At 42.4% G+C, this 11220-nt stretch overlaps 1 long non-coding RNA gene across 1 annotated transcript in view; it reads left to right on the top strand.

The window, feature by feature from the left end:
- Positions 1-7943: 7943 nt before the first annotated feature.
- Positions 7944-11220, top strand: part of LOC309647796 — a 42159-nt gene continuing 38882 nt past the window's right edge. Inside the window, exon 1 of the long non-coding RNA XR_014256304.1 lies at positions 7944-11068. This is a non-coding gene — a long non-coding RNA (uncharacterized lncRNA). The remainder of the gene's footprint in view (positions 11069-11220) is intronic.

Here is an 11220-nt window from a genome sequence, read left to right as displayed (position 1 = left end):
GCTATATAGTCTCTGTAACCGCTGTAATTATTGTCATCAATAAGTTGTTATTTTGAAATCCCGGTGATTTGCAAAGCTTTAAAATGATGCCACTCAGCTCACTTATATATTTTGTATTGGAAAAATGTTATTTATGTTAATATGTAAATGGTTTATTGTTTTTAAGTGAATTAATATATTTAAATTTTGTTTTAATTTCTAATGCTATGAATATCAGTAGATACAACTCACATAAATAAAAGCTCTTAGATAATTTTTAAGAGTGTGACAGAGTCCTGAGACATGTTTGGGAAACCACTGTACTAGAGCATTGTCTAACAAACAATGCTAGATGCTGATGTTTAACTGCCACTTCTTTTTTTTTTGGCTGCGTTGGGACTTTGTTGCTGCATGCGGGCTTTCTCTAGTTGTGGTGAGCGGGGGCTACTCTTCGTTGTGGTGGCTTCTCTTGTTGTGGAGCACGGGCTCTAGGTGCACGGGCTTCAGTAGTTGCAGCACGCGGGCTCAGTAGTTGTGGTGCATGGGCTTAGATGCTCCGCGGCATGTGGTCTCTTCCCGGACCAGGGCTCGAACCCGTGTCCCCTGCATTGGCAGGTGGATTCCTAACCATTGCGCCACCAGGGAAGTCCTAACTGCCACTTTTTGTTTGTGATTGATTATGGCCCAGACTCTGTAAAGCCAGTTGTTAACTTGTACATTATTGATAAGCTGCAAATGATCTTTATTTGGTGGCATGACATGCTATTTTTCTCTAGTAGAAAGGATGTTACAGTTGTTTAGCCTTGCAGGACATTAACCACTTTAGCATCTAGCTTTGTGACCTTATTCCCACATTCTTTTCTGGTATCCTCTTTTGTTACCCTTCAGGGTCCTTTGGTAATAAGTTAAACAAACCTTTGTTTTGTACCTGTGCTTTACTGTGTTATGTTTCCAACTTTTTGAAAATTATTCTTTGACAAGTACATGGGAATTTACCAGTGTATTACAAACCTTTTTACTAGTTTTGCTGATACATGAAATGTGCCAGTATGTAAAACTTAAAGACTTAAAAGTTTAAAAAAAAAAGTAAACATTTCGTCCTAGTTCAGTTGGGGCTTACCATTCAGGTGCGTGAGGAGGATGTGAGACTGTAAGAAGGACTGAGTGGTGCCCAGGCTTCTGTCTCCATACCCCTCATGGCACCGGTTGGGGAGGTATGTGTGCCTTTCCTTGGAGCCCTCCTACCCATAGAGGCGGTCCTCTCACTGCGGTAGTGGAGTGGTCCCCAGTGTTGGGCCTTTCAAATATAACACAGGTTATACTTAGATGACCTTTTTGAGGGACAAGAACATCCAACAAACAGCAGATACAGTAATTTTGTTAGTCTGTCAGGTGAGAGAATGGCTTTTTTTTCCCGGACACTAGTGAAGCTAAGCCTTTTTTTTTGGCCATTGTATTCTGTGAATTACCTGTTCTAGTACTTCATTTTCCTGTTGGTTGCTTGTACATTTTCTTTTTGATTTGTACAGACACTTCGTTATGGATCTCAATCTTTTGTTAATATTTCAGTCTCTTGCTAGTATTTTAATTTGGGCAAGTTTGATCTATTGCTTTTTCTTTGATGGCTTTGGGGCTTTGTGTCATACAAAAATATATTTTTTTCTTGTAATATATGTTTGTGGTATTATATTTTGGCCTTTATTTTGTGTGTAGTATGAGATAGGAATTTGTTACTTAAAAAAAAATTCCCTATTCTGTAGAACTACAGAGGAGGAACTTAAGACTTTTTTTTTTTTTTTTTTTTTTTTTTGCTCTCATCCCTTTATTCTTACAGTGAAAATGGTTTACCTTCTTGATACTGCCTTCTACGTTTTGTGCTCTACAGAAGGGTTTCTGTTTTTCTTTTCTTTGAAGATGATGATACTGTATAATAGGAAACAATCTATTATTATTATGTAATTTTAGTTAGAGATTTCTTTTTAATATCTTCAAAGGCAGAGTTATTTAATCAAGGCTACCTTTTTTCCTTCCTATGCTCTTTTCTCCATTTTCTTAAAACTACTGAAATTTCTTCCTTTTTTTTTTCTTGGCTGCATGGCATGCGGGATCTTAGTTCCCTGACCAGAGATCAAACCCACGCCCCCTGCAGTGGAAGTGCGGAGTCTTACCCACTGGAGTGCCAGGGAAGTCCCACTTCTTTGTTTTATTGGAATGGTAGCAGCAGCCAGTTCACAAATTCTGCGTTTACACAATCAAAGATTGCTGACCCTAACCACTAATCTATCTGAAGATAACCAGTACTTGGGGCCTTTTTTTATGTTACAGTAACCATTCATTTTTTTGTCCCTTCTCACGGGACTGTGACCTTCTTATATCTTGAGGGAAGTAAGTCATATATCATTGTCTTGCTTGAGAGTTTCTGAGACATATAAAATTACCTACAGTACACCAGTCAATATTATTTGCAGATGAACTGCATAAATCCCAGGATATGGAAGAATTTTAAGATTCTTGAAAATTCTGTTGCTTGAAAATAAATCTAGGATGACATTTATGGTTTCAGCTCTGGAAATACTTTCTGGTTTTTGTTTTTAGACATAATATTGTCTCAATTCTTTCCATATTTATTTTTATGTTTATTTAAAACAATGCCAAATCACTGTGATAGAAATCTATTTCCTTGTAGAAGCAGGAAAAAAAAAAAAAAGGCTCTGAATTAGATGCATATTTGTGTTACAAGGCTGGGCACTTTTCTTTTGAATATTTTGGAACTTGGGGACATATTCAAGAACAGGTCTTTTGACCACAACTAAAATAACAAGGTTTGAATTTGGTAAGCACTTATTAGATCTCATATGGTTTTTGGTGGATATGATATATGAGACTGCGACAAGGAGACATTCATCAAAATAAGAAATCTCTGAAAGGTACCGTTTTAAAATCAAAGAGCTGAGAAGATAGAAGATTATCAGTCAAATTATGTACTGAGGGACTTCCCTGGTGGCACAGTGGTTAAGAATCTGCCTGCCAATGGAGAGGACACGGGTTCGAGCCCTGGTCCGGGAAAATCCCACATGCTGTGGAGCAACTAAGCCCGTGTGCCACAACTACTGAGCCTGCGCTCAAGAGCCTGCGAGCCACAACTACTGAGCCCACGGCCGCAACTACTGAAGCCCACGCGTCTAGAGCCCGTGCTCCACAACAAGAGTAGCCACTGCAATGAGAAGCCCATGACCCCCAACAAAGAGTAGCCCCCGCTCGCCGCAACTAGAGAAAGCCTGCACGCAGCAACGAAGACCCAGAGCAGCCAAAAATAAATAAATAAATTTAAAAAAAAATTATGTACTGAGTCTGGCTTGTAGAGCTTGTGGTACTTATTGTCTTTAATTACCTAGCAAGGAAAAATGGCATTTGAAAATTATTGCTCACTGTGTCAGATACTGTATTACTTTGATGTAGACCAGTGGCTCCCACACCAGGCTGATCATCTGAATACAGGTTCCCACCCTGAGATTCTGATTTTTGTAGATATGGGGGTATAGCCCGGGAATGTTTTAACAAGTTCCTCAGGTGATTAGGATGGTCTGACAGGTTTGGAAACCTCTGATGTAGACCATTGTGTGTGCATTAGAAGCCCCTGCAGGATGTCTTGCTTGTTCAAATACAGATTGCTGGGTCTACCTCCCAAGTTTCTGACTCAGGTCTTTGGTGGGTCCTGAGGATTTGCAATTCTATTAAGTTCCCAGGAGCTGCTGCTACTGCTGCTACTGGCCCAGGGACCACACTTTGAGTACTATTGACATAGACAATCCCCAAGGCTCCCCAGTCCCCGACTAGTCAAGCTCAACAAGGAAACAACAAACTGAATTCTATGGCAGGGTTCTCAGTTTCTGTGGCTCAAGTTTTGCATTTCTTTTTCATGTTCTAGTTGGTCATTTTTACCCTTTGTAGTGAGCATTAACTGATGAGCCTCTGTCCCTAAGGAAAGTTTTGAGTGGAAAGGAGATGTTTGCTGGCTAGGGTGGCTTGGTAGTGGAATGGAAATAGCCCAGGCATTGTGTAAAGCTGGGCTAAAGTCCCCATTCTTTGACCCTGGTTTTATTGTGACCTTGGGCAGGTCACCTGATCTCTCTGCTCTCCAGCCATAGAGCTCCAGCCATATTTCCTCCTGCCAGGAGGCCTTTACTCCTCTCCCTGCGTGGAAAGCTCTTCCCTTTCTTCTAACATCTTGTTATTGCTTGCTTCAGCTTGGTTCTCTGCTCAGTCCTCTCTTCCTCAGGAAAGCCTTCCCTGACCTCCCCAAGTAGGTGAGGTCCTCCTTTTTTACACACTCACACCATGTACCTGCCTTCCTCAGCATTGCCAAAGTTGCAGTTTTATATTTACTTGTGTGATCATTTGATTTGTCTCTTCACTAGACTGTAAGCTCTGGGACTTAAACTATAAAAAAAATTTATCAGTTTGTGTTTCCTATTGTGTTTCAGCTGCAAATACTGTGCCTGGCACATAGGAATTGAATGAATGGCAATGAATGGGGTCACGTTATACAGAAAGGCAAAGGCAGGGTGGGCATTCCAAAACTGGCTGCTTTCCTGCCTGTGGATTTCTAGAAGACACCCTCTTATTCTTATAACAAATTCTTTAATTTGCACAAATGTACTCAGTTTCGGTTATTTGCCAGAGCCCTGACAGTACGACTACTATTTATTGATTACTTCCTATATAAGTCAGGTATCAGCTATGCTCTCACATTTGACATTGATCTAGGAGGTCAAGAATCTTAGTCTACTAATACCTAGGGCATTACTTTCTCCTACTATTCTAAGAACCAATGTGTACTGTAAAGATATTTATAGATAGAAGATAGATTCCTTAGCACTATATTAAGGAAAAACAGCAGAAAGCAATTTTATGCTCAAACTAGATCTTTAAGGTGGTCTTTGAGGTTGAGGATGGGTGGTACCAAGGGAGAGTAAGGTAATTTCCAGCTACAGTAGTCCCTCCTTTTCCACTGTTTCACTTTCTGCAGTTTCAGTTACCTGTGGTCAATCACAGTCCAAAAATATTAAATGAAAAGTTCCAGAAATAAATAATTCATAAATTTTAAATTGTGCACTGCTCTGTGTAGCATGAAGAAATCTCATGCTGTCTCACTTTGTCCTGCCCAGGACAAGAATCTCACATCATCACAAGAAGAAGGGTAAGTACAGTACAATAAGGTACTTTGAGAGAAAGACCAAATTCACATAAGTTTTATTACAGTATATTGTTATAATTGTTATATTTTATTATTCGTTATTGTTGTTAATCCTCTTACTGTGCCTAATTTATAAATTAAACTTTACCATAGGTATGCATGTATGGGAAAAAACATACTATTTATGGGGTTTTGTACTATCCACTGTTTCAGGTGTCCACTGGGGATCTTGGAACACGTCCCCCGTGGATAAGCGGGGACTACTTTACTTGCAAATATGACTGGCCTCTCTATATAGTTAAATCTCTGGTGCAGTGGTTAAGAGTCCGCCTGCCAATGCAGGAGACACGGGTTCGAGCCCTGGTCCGGGAAGATCCCACATGCCGCAGAGCGACTAAGCCCGTGCGCCACGACTGCTGAGCCTGAGCTCTGGAACCCGCGAGCCACGGCTACTGAACCCGTGTGCCACAACTACTGAGCCCGCATGCTGCAACTAGTGGGGTTTAGTTACTGGCCAGAGCAAGACTTGACTAACAATATATCCAACTTACTTCTATGTCAATGAGAAAAGGGATCAATAGCCTGTAATTTAGAGAAATCTAGATTCAGAGAGACATATAATGGCACGAAATAAGAAAGGGGGACCCTGGCCCAAAGACTCAACTATTCTAGGTCCTGTAGATAGAGCTCTGGTGTGGAAATGTAAGCAATTCAATTATCCAACTAACTGTCCTGGCTCTATGTTGATATGCAAGCTTCAGATAAATGTTGGGAGACAGTTCTCCTAGGGTCTCTTGTGTTTCCTTTTTTCTGGACTGTCTTTTCAAGAATCTTTCTATAGCAATCAGCCTTGAAAATAGATGTTGTCTCTCTAGAGCATAGGGCCGACAGGCTCATTGCACATTATAAAAGATTCAGAGACTGATTTGCTTTTATTTGCTGACATAGTCAATTCTGAATCTTTCAAACTGAGGACCAGTCCCTGCCCTTGGAGCATGAATTAATAGAGATAAATAAAGACCTCTTGGAAAATAGCAACCAGCACCTGTGTTCTTTTTTCTTTTCTTTTTTTATAAATTTATTTATTTATTTATTTTTGGCTGTGTTGGGTCTTCGTTGCTGCGCGCGGGCTTTCTCCAGCTGCGGCGAGCGGGGGCTACTCTTCGTTGCGGTGCGCGGTCTTCTCATTGCGGTGGCTTCTCTTGTTGCGGGGCACGGGCTCTAGGCACATGGGCTTCACTAGTTGTGGTTCGTTGGCTCAGTGGTTGTGGCTCACGGGCTTAGTTGCTCCCCGGCATGTGGGATCTTCCCGGGCCAGGGATCAAACCTGTATCCCCTGACTTGGCAGGCGGATTCTTAACCACTGAGCCACCAGGGGAGTCCAGCACCTGTGCTCTTAAAGAAGTGTTGATATGAAATCAGGCTGAATGAGTTCCTTTATTGGACTTGTATCAGTCAGCGTCGAATCAGGAGACAGAAACCACAGCAGGTATTTTAATAGGGAACTTACTATAAAGGATTGTTTATATTAGGGAAGAAAAACAGGTATTAGGGAAGAAAAAAGGCAAAGATGGGACACAGGTGTCACAGAGGTAAGAATTATAGGAAATAGCAATCACCCTGAGGCTTGGGATAACACAAGTAAGAGGCTGGGATTTTCTGAAACTTAGAACCTTGGAGCAGGGCCCTGACTCGGACCTCTGGGCTGGAGGACATCCTACTTTGTTGGTCCTGGTTCCTCAAAAGCTTAAAGGGGAGACGGTGGAGCTGGCACTCACACCTCTGGTGAGGGGACGCTGGCGTCCATGCTAGTGTCTCTGAGCAGGGAGCGGAGGTGCCGCTCATGCTGGTTCTGGAAGTGTTGGAAGGAATTGCTGCCCCTGGAACCAACAGCTGCTGCTAGGATGAGTTATGGTGTGGTCATGGTCAGGCTCGGGAACTGGAAGCAAACAGTTTCATAGTCTCCCTCTAGTGCCCCCTATCGACAGAGCCAAACAGGGAGCCAGCTGGTGAAGGGAGCATAGCTACAGAGTGATGCCCCAGCATCACAGAGCACAGGAGGGAAATAACCAGCACAGGATTTTTAAAAGCCTGTTTGACTAGAGGTTAGGAGGCAGGAGGAGGGAATTCATTTCCTGGGGGCAACTGGGCAATTGCCCAAGGAGTCTCCAGCATTATCTTGAACTTAATATCTTTCTTTAGGTCAGGGAAGGGAGTAGCCAAGGAGGACAGCTGACTTGGAAACCCTGTATTATTACTTGGTAGCATGGGCAATTACCTGGCCTATTTTGTGGGCTACATTAGGTGGAGGCAGGAAGAAACATATTCTTATGATCCAGGGAGACAGGCCCATTGGCAACTTTAATAGATTACATATGATTTTATGGGCTTGTCATAGAGCTTGTGCAAATTCCCATGTCTGACCCACACCCTGATGACTGATATCTTTTAAGAGATAGAACACCACAGATATTTGATTATATCTCACCCATAACTTGGGGTCCACATGACTTCCTTTTATATGAGCTGATTTATAAAATGGGAAGCGGGGACGTCCCTGGTAGGCCAGTGGGTAAGACTCCACGCTTCCAGTGCAGGGGGCCCAGGTTCGACCCCTGGTCGGGGAACTAGATCCCACACGCATGCTGCAACTAAGAGTCTGCATGCCGCAGCTAAAGATCCCACGTGCCACAACTAAGACCGGGTGCAACCAAAATAAATAAATAAATAAATAGAAACTATTATTAAAACTACTATTAAAAAACAGTAACAACTGTGAAGCATGATGCAAATGAGAAGTGGTATTTATTATTTGTATCCTTTCTGGTCCTTAACTGAGTTCCAGGGAAGCGATGGGTTTCTGTACCCAAGGGAGGATTTCAGAGAAGATAAAGAGAACAGGGAGCAAAGGCTCAGAACTTACAAAATTAACAGAGTAGTTTTATACTTTTAAGATTCGGTGTTTACAAATAATGGCTCTCCTGACTGTTCTTTTAGAAGCCAGAGTTTGGACCCAGGTAAATTGGACAAGTATCTCAATAGAGAGCACTAGCTCATGAATTGTGGCTGTTTTAAAATAGCAGTGACTGACTTTGACCATGTAAGTATTTGAAAGTTTTATGATAGACTTTTTTCCAGAATCTATCTATTTATTTATTTATTTTACATCTTTATTGGAGTATAATTGCTTTACAATGGTGTGTTAGTTTCTGCTTCATAACAAAGTGAATCAGCTATACGTATACATATATCCCCATATCCCCTCCCTCTTGCATCTCCCTCCCACCCTCCCTATCCCACCCCTCTAGATGGTCACAAAGCACCGAGCTGATCTCCCTGTGCTATGCGGCTGTTTCCCACTAGCTATCTATTTTACATTTGGTAGTGTATATATGTCCATGCCACTCTCTCACTTTGTCCCAGCTTACCCTTCCCCATCCCCATGTCCTCAAATCCATTCTCTACGTCTGTGTCTTTATTCCTGTCCTGCCCCTAGGTTCATCAGAACCATTTTTTTTTTAGATTCCATATATATGTGTTAGCATAAGGTATTTGTTTTTCTCTTTCTGACTTACTTCACTCTGCATAAAGAATCCATTTATTTTAATTGAATGAAATTTATTAGTAGTCTGGTACCAGGAATTGGACAAAACCTCATGCCATACCAGGCTTTCATGGTGGATAACTAAGTTCTAAGGTGTTGCAGGAGTTGATCTGGATCTAGGTAAACAGCACCGTTGTATGAGATGCTGTTACATCAGCTTTTTTTTTTTTTTACATCAGCTTTTATTATACTTAACCAGTGTATTTTGTTTGGATTGTGAATGTGGAAGGCCTATTTCATTCTAATTATTGCATGTGACTTTTAGTTTAATAGTTATCATAAGTGAGAATTTAATCAGTATCTGGGTAAATATGTATATGTAATAACTTTACTACTCAAACAGTGGGGAAACTTTTTTTTCCCAAAAATAGAGGATGCACATGTTTCTGAAATGCCTTTACTATGTTTCTAAATTTAAAAAGAAGGAGGGCCTGGGAGAGAAAGACACCACCTGGGGTTAAGCAGCTTACCTGAAACTCTTCTGACCAGTTGACTGGAATTGCTCTCTGCTTTCCTAAAGCATAGCTTGGGTCACCAAGCATCAGAACCATTTACTAAGCACCTCTCTGCTGTGGCACTATTCTGGGCCCTGGACGGTCTTGGGAGACGAACAAGGTCACTGCTATTTATGTTAATACCGTACAATAAGTATGCGTGCCTGTCAATAAATAAATGACATGTAGACACTGCAGAGAGAGAAGGGGACCCGGTGCATTCTGGGGAGGCCCTTCATCAGAGACTGCCCCGGGGGTGATGGCAAAGTGGTTTGGAGTGCGAAGGAGAGCCCTGATCAAACAGGCAAGGTAGGAGGGATGTTTCAGAAAGGACGAAGGGAAGAGCCCGTGTTGCCGGGCCACGTGTGGGGAGCCCAGTCTGGCAAGAGGAAGGAAGGGGTGAGGAGAGGCTGTATTATGTGCCTCGGCCTGAAGAGGGGCTTCACAGCTATGGGACACGGCTCGCCCTCTTGGGAATGAGAGACTGAGTGTGCAAATGGACGGTGGCCAGGCCACAGATAAACACAGGACTCTGATCCACAGCCTGAAGCAGCCTGCCCAGGAAACCCACCTGGGGTCTCCACTAAACCACCCAGGAAGCCAGCCAGGCTTGTAGAGAGTCAGTCTGCTATCTCTAGTAACAACCCAGGAGGCTAAATAGCTTCTGAAGCAATCAGCCCAAATCACCAGGACTTGATTAATAACTGACAGCTGCCCTGTTTCGTCTCCACGTCCAGCAAAGAACCAATCAGAGAAAGCCAAATATTCACCCCTCCGCAATCACATAGGATCCTCTGCCTCTAGTCAGCCTGACTCCAGCTTCCCCAGGCCAACAGTTTCAATCAGGGCAGACCTCCTGCAGCTGTCTGGTCCCTATGAAACTCTCCCACTTCCCTGCCTGCCTTTGACTCTCTGCCCAAGTGCTCGTGACAGTGGCTGACTTCCTTGCTATAGCAAGCTCTGAACAAAGAGCTTTTGTTTTTCTCATTTGCTTGGTCTTCATTTCTTCCACAGGAGTATTGCTGCTGCTGGTTCAGATTTGTCTGCTGTATAGCTTCCCCCTTGCATTTCTGTTTCTACTTTAACGAGCACTGTTTGGCCTTTGCTCAGAATTTTGCCCAGAGAAATATCAGAAAAAGATAGATTCACAGCAATGCCGATGGGTATCTGCTTTTTGAGGGTCACTAGGAAATGGTGTTGAGTGTTTCCTTTTAGGTAGAGTGGAAAGAACAGGGGCTTCAGTGGAACAGGCAGTGGGAGAGAGTGTTGTCCTGATGTAGTCTGAATAGCTTTTTAATTTTAAGGGGACATTGCTAAGGGGATATTCAGCTCTTCTTGGATCAGTCATTAGTAGTTGACTTACCCTGCACTCAGTAAGTATTACAGCCTAAGCCTCTTTATAAAAGTTCTATTATCCTGAGAATGGCTCAGGAAGAAAGATATTATTATCGTTCAACAGTATCTAATTGTTGGGAACTGTCTATCAGCTGCTTGGAAGTTAATGTTCTACTGAAGGCCCCCTCCAAAAATCACGTTTTCTTAAAGGTTTGGGACAATACTTAGTTCAGCTGCTTTCTGATTTGCTGAGTCTTGGCCATTACATCTAATGGGAAATCATAATATACTGACTGTAAGATAAATTCCCCAATTTGTTTTTGATTTTTTTTTTTTACAACTCTAATATGTGCATTGCTAAAAGCTATGGTCCCAGCCTTCAGATGTCTGAGTCAAAGCTGCCTCTGTTCTTGGCAACAGTAAGTTAACTGGCAACACAGGTTCTGTGAGCAGCGAGTGGTAAGTATTACTCTCAGGCTGATGAGAAATCTTTTTGGCTTCCTTATGCCCTATCATCACAGAAGTATTTTATATGCCGTGGTTGTGGAGCCGGCTATGATTATGGCCTGGACGTGGGAAATTAAGATTCGATGTGGAATCCTCATCCGCAA

Source organism: Balaenoptera physalus (assembly GCF_965194825.1).
Source record: "Balaenoptera physalus genome assembly, chromosome: 18".
Classification (NCBI taxonomy): Eukaryota; Metazoa; Chordata; class Mammalia; order Artiodactyla; family Balaenopteridae; genus Balaenoptera; species Balaenoptera physalus.
This window is presented reverse-complemented; position numbering and strand designations above follow the sequence as displayed.